Here is a 20576-nt window from a genome sequence, read left to right on the forward strand (position 1 = left end):
TGAATTTTGTTTCTGTCTTCCAAAGTATTAGCTATCCCTCCCAATTTTGTGTCATCTGCAAATTTGATCAGCATTCCCTGCACCTCCTCCTCCAAGTCATTAATAAAAATGTTGAAGAGCACTGGGCCCAGGACTGAGCCCTGCGGTACCCCACTCGTTACCTCTCCCCAGCTTGAGAAGGTCCCATTGATAAGCACTCTTTGAGTCCGATTCTGTAGCCAACTGTGGATCCACTGGATCGTTGTTTCATCTAGCCCACTTCGAGCAAGTTTGCTCATCAGGATATCATGGGGCACTTTGTCGAAAGCTTTGCTGAAGTCGAGGTATATGATGTCTACAGCATTCCCACGGTCTACAAGGGAGGTGACTTGATCAAAAAATGAGATCAGATTTGTCTGGCAGGACTTGTTTTTGACAAATCCATGTTGGCTTCGAGTAATCACGGCATTGTTGTCAAGGTGCTTCCAGATGGATTGCTTTATGATCTGCTCCAGAATTTTTCCAGGGATTGATGTCAGACTGACTGGTCTGTAGTTCCCAGGTTCCTCCTTTTTACCCTTTTTGAAGATAGGGACAACGTTAGCCCTCCTCCAGTCATCTGGCACTTCCCCGGTCCTCCATGATTTCTCAAAGAGAATAGACAGCGGTTCTGAGAGTTCTTCTGCCAGTTCCTTTATTACTCTAGGATGCAGTTCATCTGGCCCTGGAGATTTGAACTCATTCAAAGTAATGAGGTGTTCCTTGACCATATGCCTGTCGATCTCAAGCTGCAATCCTGCCCCTTCAGCCTGTACTTCGCCTTTGCCAGGGGGGTCATAGACCCTCTTTTGGGAGAAGACTGAGCCAAAGTAGGAATTGAGCACCTCTGCCTTTTCTTTGTCAGCTGTTATCATTTTGCCATCCTTATTTAATAGCTGAACAACCATTTCTTTCCTCTGCCTTTTACTATGCACGTAGCTGAAGAAAGCCTTTTTGTTGTTTTTAGCATCCCTCGCTAACCTCACCTCGTTCTCCGCTTTAGCCTTCCTGACGCCATCCCTGCAATTCTGTGCTACCTGCCTGTACTCTTCCTTTGTTACTTGGCCTTCTTTCCACTTCCTATATGTGTCCTTTTTTGTTTTCAGGTCATCCCTAAGCTTTTTGTGAAGCCACATTGGCTTCTTCTGTTGTCTTCCACCTTTTCTTCTTGTTGGAATTGTTTGTGATTGTGCCTTGAGAATTTCCTTTTTTAAAAGTTCCCACCCATCTTGGACTCCTTTTCTCGCTAGCATTGTTTGCCATGGGACCTTACTGATCATTGTTCTGAGTTTATTAAAATCAGCTTTCCTAAAATCCAGGGTACGCTTTTGAGTACACTCGGCTTTTGCTTCCCTTAGAACCAAGAACTCAAGTACAACATGGTCGCTTTCCCCCAGAGTTCCTGTAACTGCTACTTTATCCACTAAGTCATCTCTGTTGGTTAGGATCAAGTCAAGGATAGCCGATCCTCTAGTTCCTTCCTCTACTTTCTGTAGGAGGAAGTTATCCGCCACACAAGTCAGGAATTTCCTGGAGGGGCCATGTTTTGCAGAATTTGTCTCCCAACAAATATCGGGGAAATTGAAGTCCCCCATTACTACTACATCATGCTTCCTTAAAACATTGGCTATTTGCTTTTCAAAAGTTTCATCCTTGTCTTCTCCTTGATTGGGTGGCCGGTAGTAGACTCCGACCACCAGGTTCCTTTTATTCTTTGCTCTATTTATTTCAACCCAGATGCTCTCGATGGGGCTACCAAGCTCCTCCTCCTGTATTTCTGTGCAGAGATATGTATTTTTCACATACAGTGCAACCCCGCCTAATAATTGCAGTCTCAGCTGTATAGTTAACACTAACAATATTCTCGAACATAAATTAATATGTGGTCTTGTACCAAGTTAATGGGAGTGCAAAAGCTTTCAGAAGGCCTTGCCTTGCCGCAAGTCTTCTGGTTTTTAAATATTTACAATGATTTTACAAAATAATACTGAAAAGATATTCTCTTTTCTTTATATAAGGTAACTTGCCAAGAACTTCTCTGGTAGAAACTGTTGAAATGAGGAGGAATTGTGCAGGAAACTACCTATGAAACTTCCACCAGGATTTGTGAAGGAGAAATACTTTGGATTGAATTTGTATCCTGCCTTTCGCCCAGGGAGCATTCTATTATCTTCCTACAAACATCTCTATTTAAGTAGGTAGGCTAAGTGGAGAGTGATTTGTCCAGGGGTCACTCAATAAGTTGCCTAGCTAAATAGAGGGGTTAAGCCTGGGCTACCCACACATCCGAGCCTAGCACATTATCCACTGCCCCACAAATGGCTGTCAGTGGACATCTCAGTAGATTACATTGACAAACACTTTACCTATGTCCATATTCGCAGCCAGATAGCCCTCCACTCCAGATTTTTCAGTTTGGTGTCAGCCTGACAAGCAGTCTTAACCAGCCTTTTTTCCGCCTATTCAATAAAACTCTTAAGCTAACCTAAATTTGCATTTTTAACTGAAACTGCTGCATCAGCTATAACATAACCAGCTTAATACTTAAGTGTGTTCTGACAAGAATAAAATACAAATGCTTTGCATCATAGTGTATAAATCTGAATAAACACCCAAATTAATAAACAATCAACCAGGGTTGGTTGGTTGGTTTATTTATTTATTTTGAAGAATAAGATCAGATCAGTGGGTAACTTTTATTCCCAGTTGCAAAAATCCCAAATTGAATTTAGGGGTTTTGCAACTAGGAAAGAAAAGTTACCCCTTGAGCTGAAGATTTTTGTATTTTGGTATTTTCCATGTCCTTAGATTTGATTGCTTTGGACATTTGTGTGCCTTCAGTGATGGTTGAGACTCTGCTTTTTGCTGGCCAAGACTGCCAGTGGCTGACTTGTTTTGGATTGGTATCTAGAGATTTAGTAATGCTTGAAAAGGGATACAAAAAGTAAGTGTATTAACGAATTTCAAATGTTAAGCTATTGCAGTATAAGAAGTTAGCAATTAGCACCTAGAAAATATTATTTTTACAAGTCCAAAATGAGGTTTTATTCTTTACAGTCTAAAGAAATTTACAACGCACAAAAAAACAGTCCTGGCTTCTCTTTATTGATGTGGCTATGTGCCAGAAAAACAGAGACAGATGGCACATAAAAGGTGGTCCAGTTCCATCACCTGCCCACCTTCTCATGCTGAGCCAACTATTGCGGCCATCTACTGTGGATGTTTTTGTGTAGCACATGCCGCTCTTTTGCGTAACATGATAGTGTAACAACATCTGTATAGGGAAGGGATAGATGCGAAGGATAGTCTTGTCTGTTCTAAGTGTATGTATAACTTGTATTATCTGGTAAAATCAGTACGAGTTAAACCACTGTATACCAATTGGAGCAACTGTTGAATCACATTCTAATAGATAAACCTGGTGAAATGGGAGCGATAACCTAAGGTTATTTGTGATACTACCTCCAGTATCAGAGGCAGTATGCCTCTGTATACCAGGAACACGAGCAGGAGGGTGATGCTGCTGTGATGTCCTACTTGTGGGCAGGCAGCTGATTGGCCACTGTGTGAACAGAATGCTGGACTGGATGGACCCTTGGTGGTGTGATCCAGCATGGCTCTTCATATGCTTTTATTTTGCACTGTAAAGTATTAAGGTGCTTCCAGATGGAGGGCTCCTATCATTACCAATCAAAAGGCACTGTGCAGCTATTCTATCTTTTCTTCCTTAATAGATTTTATGTAATAAGAAAAAAGATGGAAGAAGTAGTGGGAAAACACAGGAGGGCTGCAATTGAAGGCAACATCATCTAGACACATACACACATAAAATTCACATTTATTGTATAATTGCAGTGTGATTGATTACATAATAAAAGCCTCATCTGGAAGTACGTGCAGATACTCCTTATTTTAAAAATTTCAGGTTATAGGATTTGGCTAATTGAAAATATGCATTATGGTAACTAAATCCTGTGGTAAATCCTAACCCAAGTGCTGAAGGTACTGTTGCACAAAAAGCAAGATATAATAAAAAGTAGTTGGTGTTTTACATTTGTTTATTGGTAATCAATGTTTACAGAACAAATTTGATATTTAAATGTGAATTTTGATACCAAATTTAATTCATAATCCAATAAAACACAGTGTCTTCTTAAGAACTGAGAGTGGTGTCCTGCTTGCAGAGTGAGGCTTTATTTCCTCCTCCTTCCTGCTGCAGTTCCCTGTGACACCCCCACCCCCACGCAAAGCTGCTCCTGAGGCTGGGGGACTCTTCAAAATGTTTGATGTGACACAGGGGGCTGCAGCTGTGAGGTGGAATTGCCAGGGTTCCGAGGCCCTTTTCTTGCACACGCCAAAGTGGCTTCTGGTCTCAGGAGGGCTTATAGGCAAGTCCTCTGACCCTTCTTTCTCATCTCTGGAAATATATCAGAGGAGAACCATCAACTCCAATTTAAAATAATTTGCTTAAAGGACTTCTGATGGGAAAGTAGCATGCCCTCAAGACAGGGCAGGATTGAGAATCTGCTTGGCTATGATGATGGGGAGGCTATACATGGCTTCTTGCAAAACTCATAGTAATGATGATCAGCTGGTGAAGTGGTTAGGTTGTCCCAATTTCTTGACTTCCATAATGCACATTCACTTCACTTTTAATATCATAGCCCAGTCTGAAGACTTCATCAGTAGAAGCAGGTATGTGTCAAATATTTGATACACCCACTTCTAGCTTAAAATGAGTGTAGTGCTAGGCTAGGCTACCTCTGCTCAGGAGGGGTTGCAGCTGGTGCACTAGGCTTGGCTGATGGAAAACATTGACCCGGTTCACATGTAACGGCTCCCTCCTCCTTGCATTTACATAATGGAAACTTGCACTGGAGAGCTAGGACAGGACTAATCGTGATTCTTCGTTTCTTCATACTGCGGAAAGTGCCCCTAAGTTAAAAATTTGTAGCTAAGAGTAGGTTCAAATTGCTTTTGCTTCTCAATAAATGTTTAGGGATTGATAATTTGTCTTTGCCATCAGAAAGGAGTTATTACCTTCATAAGAGGCAGATGATGCTACATACCCTGCTGTTGCTTTGTGACATTAATTATGGAATAGAGATGACTGAAGGCTCTGCCTTCAGCCTCTCTCCCTTTTTTGTTCAGTAATGATGGAGAGCTCTACTGATTATTTGGAAATTGCCCGTCCCCTCCTGCCAGAAGATTTTCAAAATGGTAGGCATGGGAATCAAGCTGTTCATTGGCTGTCAAAAGCTCTGGGGCTGTAATTTTGTGTGCAGTCACATATAATGTAATTAATGATCGAGTGGCTGAACTTGTGGGCTAGCTTGGCTATGTGGTGAAAAAGAAAAATGCTGGTAATCTTGCTAGAGGGAATATTTAAATTCTAATTATAAGAATTCCATATGGAGCCTCTCTCTCTCTCTTGCTGCCCTTTTTATAGCTGCATATCATCCAGCAGATCTTATGTACAAAATAGAATAAAATAGAGCTTTAAACTTCTTTTTTAAGTATGCACCTTGCCCTGTGAAAATGAGTAGTTAAATTGGGGTTCTTACATGTAACCTAAATGCAGTACTATGAACTCATTCGTGATATGGGAGTTATTACAACTTTCATGCTACCAGAAATTGTCTATGCAGCTCCTTAGAATGGATATCTCTGTGTTGCAGTTGTGATAATTTGCATTGTAGAAAGCCCATTGATCCTTCAGGGGTGTAAAAAATGACAGTGGAATAGTGTTACTTATTCTCCATAATGGCTTTTCTTCAGAAACCCTATGTTAGGTCCACATGCACAGTTTTAAGAATGGCCGTCGTGTGCAAAAGGCTGGCCCCAAATTTGAGGAGGCCCTGGAAAAAGTGCTCTCTGGACCTGTTCTGACATACCCAGCAGTGGCAGCAGCACTCCGAGGGTGGCTGGGAGCTGCCATTTTAGTTTCCCACATTGCCCCAGAGTGCCCAATATAATGTCACTCTGGGACATTGGGATAATCAGAATGGAGGCTTTCAGACCCAGTTTCGTGTTGTGCAGAGCCTGGGGTAGATGTTAGCAATGGTGGGCCCTGCACTGGGGTTCTGGCAGCTCTCCTAGGATGATAGATGCTGACACTGGGATTGCATCTGCAAATAATGTGAAATGTTGGTAGGTGGGATGGAAGCAAGAACACTGGTGGCCACTTAGATGACAGGGAGATGGGTATCACTGCAATATGTTTGTGTAGAGTAGCCTTCACCAAGGTGGCTCTTTTCAGATGTTTTGGACTTCAACTTGATCAGCCCCAGCCAGCATAGCTAGTGGACAGGAATGCCCAGAGTTTTAATCAAAAAAATCTGAAGGGTACCAGTTTGGGCAAGGTTGGTATAGAGTAACAAAACATTAGAAGTACTTGTTTCTAATTGAAACCCTACTATTCTATGATTCTATAAGGAAGTGGATTTATTTGCTATATGTATCATGTAGTCAAACTGCAGTTAAAAAGTGCATATCTCTTTGAACATGTTTTGCTTGTGTTTTTGATGAATGTTCTAGTTTGTGGCTTTCGGCTTCCTTCTGCTACTTCCTGTTTGAATATAATAAATAGCTTTGATAACTCTGGATACTCTGTGACAAATTTAAATGCATAGTGGGAAACAAAGATCTTCCTATGTGGGTTCAGAATAATAAGCACAAAATTATTTTCCATTTGATTTACTTATAAGGTACAGAGGACTGAGATATGAGCACTAAATCATGCTTTTCTTGTAATTTTTTCCTTTTCCCTTAGGGAAAATTTGATTTTATCAGTGTAGTCGCTGCACAACTGTTTCTCTGCATTTGTAATAACAAGCTGTTGGTTCTCTGTGAACAGAGTTTGCAGAGAAAAAGCAAATCAGAGTTTATGGACACAAATAACCTCCCAACTTTGAATTATAGTGAAAACTCCTACTCATGGAATCTGTATTTCAAAAGCTTTCCAATGAAGTGTGTTTCATGAGGATCCATCAACAGGAAGGCAATCAAAAAGGGATAACCAACTAACCCCAGACTTTGAATTATATATATAAGATTTCTTATCTCAGTTGCACTTGCTTTGTTGTAATGAAAAATAATGAAATATGTGTTACGAGAGAGAATGTGCGCAGATACATAGAATCACATGCCACCAGACTTGCAGAATATCATCAGCGGACTGTGGCGGCCTTAAAATCTTGTTAGCCGTTCTGTGTGACAGCATTATTTGATTGACAAAATTTCTACCCTGCCTTTTGGCCCCCAAATGGACTCCCAAGGTGGCTTCCATAATTAAAACATAAATATAATTAAAATGGTTTTTAAAAATCAAACCCAAATACAATTAATTAATTTAAAACAAAGAGAGGATCATAACTAGGCCAATCTAAAGTATAGTACCACAGCATTGAGCATACTTTGTCTTTGATTCCAACCTTAAGAATCCTGGCCACTTTTACTTACGCACTGTTCTGATTGCCTTTCCTTATGACCTACTTCTCTGTAAGGGCTGGCACATTTTTGTCAGTCTTGTATTAGAAGGCTTGTCAGGCAAATACAGAAGTTCCAAAGTTTCACTGTTCTGTACAAGGCACTCTATAGAATGGCCTGTTAGATTGGTAAGACCAATGTCTTCTTTTGTAACTGTCCCTCAGTACTTGCATTACATTGGTATAACAGATCTTTTTTCATTAACATTGCACATCCCTCATGCCAGTGGAGAAGTCCTTGCACAGAAACATGAATTACAGTTTGTGTTATCAAGCAATAAAATAAGGGCCAAAACAGACATTATTTCAAATGTGTGTCTAGTAGCTATGTTCTCTTATAGCTACTAAGCACACATTTACAGTAATGTAAAGTACAGCTTTTCCTTGGGTTAGAATGGAAAAGTTCAGTGATTAATGTCCTGTCTTCCCTTCTTTCTAGATTCCTTTCTATCTATTCCTCTATTGCCCCACTGTCTTAAAATATTCTAAGTGCAATAAGGTTATAAGTTACAACAATTTATAGCATTTTATTTCCATTTTGAAACCCTGTTAAAGTAAACAAGATATAAATACTAATTTAAGTAGCAATCTCATGTGGGACCAAGTTGTGATGGAGTAGAAGTGCGTCCATTAATCAGTGGAACTTTTCATCAGGTAGAATGGAAAGGTAGATAATTTTAAACTTGATATAGTTCAAAGCAGGTTACACATACATATTTTTTTCCAGTCATGTCAAACAGATAATGGCCTAGTCAGAATGTTTACCCCCAGTTTAACATACAATGTTGATGTGATGATTGTTACTATCTTGCCGTAACTGCAGTAATGACTTGAGATGTATGTGTGAGAATTTCTATTCAAAATGGCAGTGAGAATTTTTATTGAGCAATAAAATAACTGGTGGTGGTGGTAGAGTGAAAACAGAGCCTTGTGGCCTCTTAAAAGGCCTTTCTATTCAAAATGGCATCCTGTTCTAATGCTCAGAAATGGCTGGAACTCCCCTTTGCTCCATGTCCTTATTCACAGCCTCATAAGGAGCAGAAGAGGGTGATGGAGCCGAGACAAAAGCTGATAGAGGGAGGCAATCAATGGAGGCTGCAGGAAGGACTGAGTCCAGCACAGAGCGAAGCAGGTCTACTGGCTGTCACCACTGTAGAGACCAGCAACTAAGGAGGGAAGAATTCTTATTTTACCAGGCAAGAGACACACAGTGGCAGTTCAGGACCAGAGAAAGTAAAAGCCAGAACAGACACTACTTTAAATGTCTGTCTAGAATATGTCTTAAAAAAAAAAAAAATTCTCTAGATTAGATGCAAGGGGCCTCCTCCACAGTCCAGATCTTGAAAGCCCTGCTACTCCCTCCTTATGCTAGGGTACCAAGTAGATCAGAAGCCCTGTGTCTATTCTAGAGTAAAAATGAAAACAATGTAGCTGTTAGACACACATTTAAAGTAATGTCTGTTTTGGCTCTGAGAGTGACATAGGACAAGTTAGAATTCTCTTACTGTAGATCTTTGTGGAAGGGGACCTCCAGTGATAAACAGGGCTTTTCTCAACTCTGAAATAAGGGCAAAAAACATCCAAGTACTCTGTCCCCTGAAATAAGAGGAGAGAAGTGGGGATCTGAAGGATTCTCCACTCCTCTCCCACTGGAGGGGACATCTCACAAGGGTTAATAGATATATTGTGGCACAAATGTTTGTGTACTAGAGCCCACTATGTCAGATACCTGAAGTATTTCCTCTGTGTGTGTGTGTGTGTGCGCGCGCGCGTGTGCGCACGCGTGTGCGTGCGTGCATGTGTGAGGTTGTATGTACATACAGGGAGGTAGATGTATATGGGCAGTTATAGAGAAATAATTGTAAATGCTTGGGTAAAAGGTGACATGCAGTTACACTCTTACTTTATATTAAGTTTACCTGAAATATGCTGGCTATGGGCGTTAACTCTCTTCCAGTGTCTATAAAGAAACATAAGGAGCAAAGTGAGTAGTACTTTTATATGATGAGATTAAGACTGTGAAGAAATAGAATTAACAAGCTTGGAATGTGGGCTTCTGGCTCTTAAAGCCACGGCAGCCCCAATGTAAATAGCTTCCCCCTTATTTGATGTATCATTTCGAAACAAAACCCACCCACTGGAAGTAGAATGGATTAGATATTTTAAACACAGTACTGCAGTTGTATGTATTGATTACATTTTGATTTGTGTTGTCCTTAAATTAAAAGCTTTATTGAATAGATTTCAAGAAGCAGTGGGATTAACTCCATATGTTGGTTTTACTGCTTTATTTGGCTCCAGGTATTTGGCTGCAAGTATTTTGATTGGAAAATATGAAATCTTTTGATTTCTAGAACAGAAAAGCAAGACAGAATTGTGTTACCACTGGCTTTCATAGAATCATAGAATAGTAGGGTTGGAAGGGGCCTGTAAGACCATCAAGTCCAACCCCCTGCTCAGTGCAGGGATGGCTGTCCAGTCTCGTTGTTGTCAGCATTGGATCCGACTGCTCAGTGAGACAAACCACACAACCACTGTTCAAACTGTAAAGGGGGGGGGGGTTTACAGGGCCCCTTAATGAAATCTACAAGGCCCTCCTGACCACCCCCCATTTTAGCCAAATCATGGCCTTCTGAAAGTTGCTGTATTGTAGCTTCTTCTGTCTGTCTTTTCATAGTGTTCTTTTGTTTTTATGTTTTTGTACGGCGCCCTGAGAGTTCTGACTAAAGGATGGCATAGAACCTTTCAGAACAAATGGAAATAATAGCTATGGGAGCCCTCTCTCCCGTTGTAATTCAGGCAATTACCAAACAAGTGAGACTTCCCACAGTCCTCTGGATAAGCTAAGGGTGCAATCTTATGCTTGGGAGTTGTAGGACTTTTTTTAATGTCCAAACATGCATAGGATTGTGCCCTATTTTTTAATTATTATTACATATATATCTCACCTTTCTTCCATCGTGGAACTCAAGGTGGGCTACATGTGGTTCCCAGATTGTCTCCTCTCCAAGCGCTGACCAGACCCAGACCTGCTTAGCTTCAGTAAAGTGGCTGCCTCATGTGCCTTCAGACCATGCCTTGGGCCACACAATTTTCCTTAGTACCATGGCATCAAAGGGCTGACAACACTAGAGAAGCAGCAGACTGGCACAGCCCTGCTCTTTCAGGCGACGTTTGTAGCAAGTTAGGCCTAATGCTCCTTTCTAATTAGGAAGATGGGAGGAAGTAGACACCCAGTGGGATACTTTGCACAGAATATATGACAAAAACAATAGCACCATCAGTGTGCATGGTGCTTTACAGAATACTGTAATAGACAGACAAATCTGTTGCATATTCACCGATTGAGAGTGCAGATTTAGCCATCTCAACTCAAACTGCTTTTTGAGTTTTATAAGAAAAATGATGCATACATATCTGAAAGGTCATATAGCCCACCATCCATATTCTATTATTTTGTCCTGGCAAAGAATTTAAGGGAGGCTGAAAGCTTCTGAGGGAATATCTGGGAACGTTAAGTATTGGATTTCTTGAGTCCTGTATTTAATCTCTTTCTCTTTGCGTGTGCATTAGGGAACTTAAAAGATTGAGCAGTAAAACTGCCTCCCTAGTAAGGCTGTTTTGGAATTTATGTTTTTGTCACTTGCGGCTTTATTAAGCCATGCAGTATATGAAGTCTGTTAACTACACATTGGTGCAAAGGCTATATGTACTTCAAAAGAGAAGGTGGAGAGAGTCAAATGGAATTTTATTTCATAAATAATAAAGCTGCACAGGATTAAGACATCAGTGAGCAGTAACTGTTTGCTTCATCCTATAGCTCAGACAAGAGACATACCAAATCATCATCAAACCATGAACAACACAGAGCTACCACTGCAGGCATGTTAGTTCTGCAATTCAGGTGGTCATTCTTGTTCATATATATACTAAGGCTTGATATACTGATTGTCTTTCCAACTATGCTTATTTAAAATCAAGCAAGGCTTTAAAATCCATTAGTCATGGTAATCACGCTCATCTTTTAACTTTTTGGCATGGAAGTATAAAAAACTCTTTAATAGGTACTGTAGCACTGTTGGGAACAGTACTTGGAAATTTTGGTCAATTTTATAAATCTGTCAGTCTTTTGGAGATCAGTCCACATTTCTGTCTCATTTGTACTCTAGACTTTTAAAAATCTCCTTTGGCATTATTTGTCTAGCTATGCTTGTCATCAACACCTTCATCTTATGCTTATCAGCAAGGCTCTTCCTCATTCATTTCCAACAAAAGTGAAGGTAATATTTACTCATGTGCCAGTAAGTGTCACTTTGGGAATTTTAATATGGTTGGCTAAAGCAGAAAACTGTTCATTAATGTTCTTGATACCCACTTGGGAAGTTAATCTGTCCTTTGTCAGCCTTTTGCTCATTTCATTTTATTCAAAGTGTGTAAGGACTTCCTTTATGTCAAACAAGCAGATTGAGGTTCCAATTAAGATGTGTGGTTTACTGATGCTCAAGATCAGTTCTCTCATGCTGAATGAGAGACTGTGTGCTGTTTTTCTACTGCTGTTTCTATGTTAGTTATGGAGGATATTTTTTTAAAAAATAAATATTTATTTATTGTGCACTCCTAGAACTCTTCGGAGAATAGGCAGGATATAAACATTATTAAATAAATAAAATGGATGGCGGTAAAATGTAGATAACTTTTTGGAGAGTGTTTGTATATTTTGCCATTAATGAGCTACTGCATCCATGTGGACTGTCCTTCTCATGTTGGTCTTGTACTCAGTGCATCCGGTATTGTAGAGCACAGATGGGCAGAAGGTAGATTTCAATCTGGTTTCAGGCCTGGGTATGGGACGGAGACAGCTTTGGTCACCTTGGTGGATGACCTACTTTGGGAACTGGACAGGGTGTGTGTGGCCCTGTTAGTTCTGCTGGACCTTTCAGCGGCATTCGATACCATCGACCATGGTATTCTTTTGGGACACCTCGCTGGGATGGGACTTGGGGGTACTGTTTTACAGTGGCTCCATTCCTTCCTAGTGGTGCGAACTCAGAAGGTAGTGTTGGGGGATGCCTGTTCGACTCCGTGGCCGTTAGCTTTCAGGGTCCCTCAGGGTTCTGTTCTGTCCCCCATGCTATTTAATATCTGCATGAAACTGCTGGGAGAGGTTGTCCGGAGTTTTGGAGTTCGGTGCCACAAATATCCTGATGACACCCAGCTCTACTACGCCTTCCCACCAGATTCCAAGGAAGCTGTTTCTGTCTTTAACCAGTGCTTGGCATCAGTAATGGACTGGATGAGGGAGAACAAATTGAAACTTAATCCCAACAAGACAGAGGTGCTCCTGGTCAGTCAAAAGGCAGACTAGGGAATAGGGATTCAGCCTGCGTTGGATGGGGTTACACTCCCCTTGAAGACTCAGGTTCGCAGTTTGGGGGTGCTCCTGGATTCAGCCCTAAGCTTGGATGCTCAGGTTTCAGCGGTGGCCAGGAGTGCTTTTGCACAGTTAAAACTAGTGGGCCAATTGCGCCTGTTCCTGGAGATGTCTGATCTGGCTATGGTGACACATGCCTTAGTTACATCCTGTTTGGATTACTGCAATGCTCTTTACATGGGGCTGCCTATGAAGAGTGTTTGGAAACTGCAGTTGGCTCAAAGAGCTGCTACCAGACTGTTGACTGGGGCTGGTTACAGGGGGCATACAACTCCCTTGTTAAAACAGCTTCACTGGCTTCCAGTCTGTTTCCGGGCACAATTCAGAGTGCTGGCTATAGCCCTATACAGCTCCGGTCCAGGTTATCTGAAAGTTCTTATCCTCCCTTATGAACCTGCCCGTGTTCTGAGTTCTTCTGGGGAGGCCCTTCTCTCAGTCCCACCACTATCACTGGCACGTTTGGTGGGAACCCGGAAGAAGACCTTCTCGGTGGCTGCCCCACAGCTGTGGAACACCCTTCCCAGGGAGGCTAGAATAGCTCCCTCCTTGATGTGTTTCTGGAGGTAGACTAAAACATTCTTGTTCTAGCAGGCCTGTGGGACATAGTTGGAACCTGGGGATAAGCTGTTAAAATTCTGTTTTACAATGCTGTTTTAATGTTTTAATATAATTTTAGTTATATTGTTTAATTTATATTTTAACTTTCGTATATTTTCATATGTTTTAATTGTGTATGTTTTAATTTCTGTAAGCCGCCTTGTGTCCCAGTACTGGGAAAAAGGCAGGGTATAAATAAATATAATAATAATAGATCTCCAGATGTTTCAAACTTCAACTCCCACCATTCCTGACCATTGGCCATGCTGGCAGGGATTTCTGGGAGTTGAAGTCTAAAACATCTGTGGATCTGCGCACCCCTGTCATAGAGGAATGCAATCCATCAGAAGTCCAAGATGGTTTGGCTGTAATGACATCAATAAAACCAGCTGAGTCTTGGGTGCTTTCCCCCTTTAAAATAAAGGACTGGCATGGATGCCCACTCCTTGAGGACTATAGAAGTACATATCCTTTAACTTGTGTTACAATTCACCTCTCAAAAATGGCATGGAGAAGAGGGCAGTTGAGGCAATAGCCATGGCAATGTTATAGCCACCATTTAATAAGTGGTTTTGACATTCTAGAACAATCTTCTCAAACCTGGTGTTCTCCAGATGTTTTGGGCTACAGCTCCCAGTCTCCCTAACCATTGCCTATATAGGCTGAGCCTGATGGGGGTTGAAGTTCAAAACATAGGGGGGCTGGGAAAGGCTGATCTAGAACAACAATGCAATAATACCTAGAGGTGCAAATAGCTGGTTTTGGAAGGGTGTTTTTTTTTTTTTTTAACCAGCAATTTGGTTATGCAGTGTCAGGGCTAGGAGAATCTCATTTTGCTGCAACTGTTGCACCAGATAGATGAATGCTATCTGGGTCTTTTTTGGGGGGCGGGGGTGCATAACCATTGTACAAACCATAGGAGAAAATAACTCAATCTGAAGCATTTCAAATGAGGCATGAATACACTGACAACTATCTCAAAATTGATGCTGCCAGTCGTCAAGTAAAGATGTGCAAGCTGTGTCATCATTACTACTTCCATAGGTGACATGCACAAGAGTTACTAAGTTTACTACCCCTTCTGACTGCTTCTGGGTCAAACTGTGATAGTGTTTGATGCTGCTCAGGTACACTGAGTGTTTGGCAATGTTGGGAATGAGCCGTACATTGCTTTGCAGGATATGAATAAACAAGGAAAAGTACATCTGGTGGCTAGAAGAGTCCTCTCCTAATGAAGATGCTAACGTAAGTTTGTGTACACCGTTTTCTTTGCAAGTTAATACTAAAAGTTGGCATGACAGATGCTTCTGTTGGTGTCCTACAACTCCCATCTGTTGATACCCTACAATTCCCACCATTCCTAGCCAGGTTGGCCATTGGCCATGGTGTCTGGGGATTATGGGAAATGTAGTCCAACACATCTGGGGGGCATGAGGTTGGGGAAGGCTGCTTTATGGAATACAGCCATGACTTGGGCGGTTGATATGATTACTTGCAAGCACCCTCTCGCTTCCTGCAGAGTTTGGTAAGCTCCTTGGTATACTGGAGAGCTAAGATAATGAAGCAGGAAGGAAGAACCCTAGAATGCAAGTGACAGAAAACTCACTGTGAGTCTGACTAAACACTCCGAAGAGTTTGATATGGAGCCTGGCAGTGCTGGCAACAAATAAGTGATTCTTCTCTGCCAACATTGCATCCTCATGGTGTCATCTGGTGGAACTTCTTCAGGTGGTTCAGCACCTGTTGCAATCTGGCCTATCTGGAGTTGTGAAGGAATCTTTGAAGGCTTGCTATGACTTGTTTGCAAGGCACTTTGCAGATAAAATGGCTTATATCTCGTAAGCTGTGAATGGCAGTCTATGGACGTCTGATTCTAGATCGATGAATGATTTTCAGTTAATGAGTTCTGAGGATGTTGACAAGGTATTTGAACAGGTGTAGCCTAAAACACATATGCTTGACCCTTTCTGTTCTTGGCCCATCACACTGAGTGGGAAGAGTCCGACTGACTGGGTCAATGAGGTGGTAAATGTCTCCTGAGAGAGGTAGCAGTTCAAGCCACTTTAAAGGAAACTGTGGTACAACTACTCCTGAAGTAGTCTGCATCTGAGTCTGTGTTTGGTCCAGAAGCTGCAAATTTGGTAAATCCAGATCAAAAACGAACTGAAACAAATTTCTCATACATCTCTCCTTCTGAGATGCTCAGAGCACCTCAAAAGAGCGGTACAACATGGACAAACCTCAGCCGTCCTCAACTTTGGAGCTGGGCAAAGGTGAGGTAGGGATCATGCCAGCAGTTGAAACAAAGGACATTAAATCTGCCTTATAACAGCAGCTGACAAAGATCAGGCCAAAGCAAAGGTGGGACAAACTGTTGCACTGTGGGAGATTTTGCCTTTGTAAACTTGAAGCAGCTTCAGACTGTGTGAGGAAGAATTTGCAGTGGCAACCAGGAACATAAATCTGAAATAGGACAGGCAATACATGGGTGCCTCTCTCTACCTCAGTCCTTCACATATGTTAATTGTTGATCCAAGAGAGGGGTTTTGCAGCCAGGCATATATATCTCTGCTTACTATCTCTGCTGGTTCATAAATAAAAACTGGTTGACTTAATTAAACACCTTGAATAGAAATGAAAATTTCTGGAGATCTTGAGGCCATGGGGGGAAAGTTTTTTTCTGAGTTTTTTTTTTATATTGTAGTTTTGAACTTTTAAACGTTTATATTATTTTTAATTGTTCTGAACCACCCAGAGAGCTTCAACCATTGGGCAGTATAAAGGTAATAAATAAATAAATAAATAAATAAATACATGTATTCCCTTTTGTAAATAATGTCTGTTAATGAACATTTATTTTTTGTTCCTTTTGCACAGTTGTCTCTACTGGTGGTGTTAATCCTGTGCGTATGTCATAGGAACCAAGCTGCTAAGTTACTTTTAGGTAGAGAGGGTTTATTCTAGTGGCAGCAATTAAAAGGTTTTGTAGCTAAGACAGCATTCCCTAGTGGGTCTAATTAAGAACTTTATCAAAACCTGTGGCAGTGACTTCTATAGCTTCAAAACTTGAAAGGTAATAAAAAAAGAAAAGGAACATAGGTGGGATAAATTTAGTGTAAAATAAGATCCATGCAACTCCCATTTGCAGAAATCTTCCCTACTTCATTAATTCTGACAGCTGGAATTCAGTGTTTAATAATGTGCATGTACTATGTTTACAGGGATATCAACCAAATGCAAAAAAAAATGGTATTGCTGTTTTTAAGCAGAAAAACATGAGTGTATTTTATAATGGTGGCTCTCTCACCAGCATCAACATCTTTTTTCCAAGTTGTCCAAAATGAAACAAAGTTTCACTCCTAAGGCATATTGCCCCTAGATTACTGTGCCAAGAGGCAGTTCCTTCTAACATATAGAAAGGAAAGGTACCTCAAAGTGAATAACATAAAAGCAAAGTATATAGTAACTTAAATGCAATGTCTTGTTCTAAGAAAGTCTTGCAGTATTCTTGAAGTGTGCAATTATAATTTTCCCATAATTTTCCTACCTGTATAGCAGTGCTTATATAGCAAGTTGTTTATCTGGTCCTTTCTAAACTTGCTGGGGGGAAACTCATCTAATCTTTGAGCTTCATATAGAGTATCTTTCTAAGTTATGAAAAGTAAGTTTGATATATGTTGTCCAAATCCTGCTTAAACCTACAGGCTTAAAAAAAAAAGAGAAAAAAAAAGATAGGCAATACATCAAAAAGCAATGGCTTGGATTCAGATATCCTTCTATGCAAGCAGAATGTAATTCCACTGATACCGTGGAATCCTTGGATCCAAGCCCATGTTTACTTATCTGCGTTATGTATTACAACTTACATTATTAAAACTGATTCTTAAAAATTCAGTTGTCATGATTTAAACTATGTATATTCAGCTCGTTTCTTAGAAATTGGAGTTAAGGTAGCGAGTTTGTAGAGGACTTTCCAATGGAACTGAGTCTGCCTGTTTCTCAGCATAGTACCTGTCAGATTTTTTACACTAACGCTTTTGTTGCCTATATGCAGATTTAGCTCTCTGATGTGAATGTGCACCTTGGTCTGCTGAATTCTTGATAGATGCTGTGCAGTGGCATTTTGTCCTAGATTGGGGTCCCTAACATGGCACCTGTGGACACTTCCAATGGCACCCGCAAATGGTTCCCCAATGGGCCTTCAGTGTGGTGCACCTACAATATATCTCCACCCCATTTTTTAATATTCATACATAGATTTGTATGAAATGCATACAAGTTTCTAGCAGTTATACATATGCTTCAACAAAAGTGGACCAAATATCCAAATAAGTATTCATTTGAAGGTGGCATCTTTATGCCACCTATTCAGATATTGAAAGCATTGTAAGGTCCTCAGTCCATAGCATTATAGGAGGTGAGTGTCTGTCCTTTCAATGTTGTAATATCAGTCTTTTAACTGTCAAAAGGTCACAAAGAATCCATTTTCGCTGACCATTTGTTAATTTCCATGAAGTAGGTAGATAATTTAAAAGAGCATGTACATCAGTGAATATTAATGACTGTTCCAGTACAAAATTTATTTGTGTAAAACCTCCTCCCCCAAAGAAGCAACTACTGGACATTGCCAAACCATAAATTTAAAAGAAGCATTAGCTGTATTGCACCACCAGCAATTAGCTGAATTAGACAATACCGTATTAAAGAGATGTTGCAGTTGTCCAATAGACATGAAACAAATGTTTGTGGTGAATAAGACACAGCCTAAGATCCATCAGTGTGATTGGTAAATGCCAAAGCAACGATCTGCTGATTAGGCGTTTTGTGGTGGTGCCCACAGCAGTTTCTCAAATTCCCAAATGTGCCCACAGGTCCAAAAAGGTTGGGGACCCCTGTCCTAGATGACTTTATTCTCATGAATGGTCATTTCACTTTAGCAAAACCTGCTATATTTTTTCTCGGAAAGAGGTATTATTGTAATAGAGTCAGGAGTGCAGAACCTCAGACCCAGGGGCCAAATTCCGGCCCTTCTGAAATCCCAGTCTGGCCCTCTGGGGTTCCCCATATGGCCATGCCTTTTCCCACAACTACTGGTGATGTGGTGGTTTCCTGGAACACTCTGTGGAGTTTTTCTCCCATTCTAAATAGTTGGAATGCCTCTGCTAAGGATTAGTTACCGGCATTAAAAGCTATAAACTAAAATCTGCTGGTATTTTTATTTTTTTCACCCTGACTCTTTTGCCTTTGGCCCCACCTACCACTGAAATGCAGCCCCCAAGAGCTTCTCTGAAATGGAATTTGACTCTTGGACTAAAAGAGATTCTGTACCCCTGTAATAGAGAAAAAAGAAAATGGGCTACATTTAAGCTTTGCAGTAGATTTCGATTGGTAATTGCAGGAAAAATGTCAGTGTTGGCCTTTTATGAAACTTCAGAAAACACAGGCGAGGAGCACTCTGCGATTTAGCTGAACATTATCTTATGGGATGCAGGGGAATGGAGGCCGTACTTCTAGATAAAAGCAAAGTGTGAAAAGTATAGGAATAAAATGCACAAATAAATCCATTAGAAGGACTGTAAACATTGTTTTCCAAACACCTACTATAATTTTAGGTTTTGAATAAGTAACTTTTAGAGTTCCTCCACTATGACCACAATCATGGACTTCATAAAAAGAAGAAAAAACTCCTTAGCTTTATTGTGAAGGAGATGTAAAGAGGTATCTTCAGAAAATCGGTGCATTATAAACATAAATCCACTGTCACTTTTGCAATGTTTCTTCCCCTGCAAAGCCCAATTACAGAGGAAAATAGAATGAATGAACTTCTGAGGTATTTTATTTGGTAGGTTATACTGTCATATTGTGATTAGGAACGTACAGTTGAGAGGAAATACGATCTTTAATCTTGGTCCTAGGAAAAGGAGGAAATGGTGTGTTTTTATGGTGTATTCTTTATTATTGCTGGTTTGAGATGTAACTCAATATACCAGTGTATTTTCAAATGGAGTAGTCACTACATGCTTGATAATGTAAGTTAATTCCAAGAACTGCAGAGAAGGCGACAAAAAGATTGCTCATTAATAAAAGTGGGATGTAATAATTAAACTCTTAATACAGTGGTGCCACATAAAGCTTTTAAAGACACATCTTATGCTTGTTAAGACAGGAAAAAGTCCTACAACTCCTAGCATTCCCCATCCAGCCATGTTAGCTGGGCTGGGGAATGCTGGGGGTTGTAGGACTTTTTTCCATTTAAACATGCATAGGATTGTGCCCTAAATGTTTCTAAAATTATGGAGATAGACTATTTAGTATCCTCTTCATTATCTCTTGCATTCTTCTACAGTGTTATCTTTCACAGAGGCTTTGAATTACAAGTCCATGAAACCAGTCTAGGATGGTTGACTTCTGAACTGCAGCAATTTCACTTGGCATAAATCTGTACTAGAGAATTAATATTTTCTGAGACAAACAAGCATTTTGGATAGGCAACTTCTGCAAGCTTGGTGGATGCACATTTTAAAAAATACACAACTGGGTCTGCTACCATGTTCTTCTTGCTTGCATTAGTTGAACATGTTCTGCCTCTTCCCCTCCGGCTTCCCAATCATCTGTAGACTTGTAGAGGCTCATTACAGGGCAGTTTCAGCTCTTGAATCATGTCACTCCTTTGAACTGCATTTTCTAAGCTGTGTGAAATTCATTCTGATTTCTTCTGTTTGCTGAAAGCTTGGCTCCCAAAACACTAATTTATCTGAGCAGCACTTCAGCCAGCAATTTAGATTGCGTGCTGCTGGAGTTTTCTCAGTCAGGTTTTTAAACAAGAAATAATGTTTAAATTCTGACTGTATTCTAATATTTTGCATATAGCGCTTTATGTGCGGCACATGGCTAACAGTTTTGATATGCACTATAATAAAATAAATAGGACTGAGCCTCATCCAGTGTTTTGGGCCACTACTAGTCGTACAAACACCTCTTCCTCATTTCAGACGTTGGAAGGGCGTGCTCCTTTCTGTAAATCAAAATTGGTGTGCACACAA

General features: G+C 40.6%; 1 protein-coding gene across 3 annotated transcripts in view; it reads left to right on the forward strand.

Moving 5' to 3' along the window:
- MCUB (mitochondrial calcium uniporter dominant negative subunit beta) overlaps nucleotides 1-20576 on the forward strand; it is an 85314-nt gene that overhangs the window by 41508 nt on the left and 23230 nt on the right. The window contains exon 1 of one of the 3 annotated variants that reach the window (XM_084855846.1): nucleotides 14706-14778. The exons of the other annotated variants lie outside the window; for them this stretch is intronic. The gene's annotated coding sequence lies outside the window, so the exon portion shown is untranslated. Of the gene's footprint in view, nucleotides 1-14705; nucleotides 14779-20576 lie in introns of those variants that run through there. 3 annotated transcript variants of the gene reach the window in all.

The sequence above is a fragment of the Heloderma suspectum genome, chromosome 5 (genome assembly GCF_057233095.1).
Source record: "Heloderma suspectum isolate Gila_16-S chromosome 5, 16-S_ref, whole genome shotgun sequence".
Classification (NCBI taxonomy): Eukaryota; Metazoa; Chordata; class Lepidosauria; order Squamata; family Helodermatidae; genus Heloderma; species Heloderma suspectum.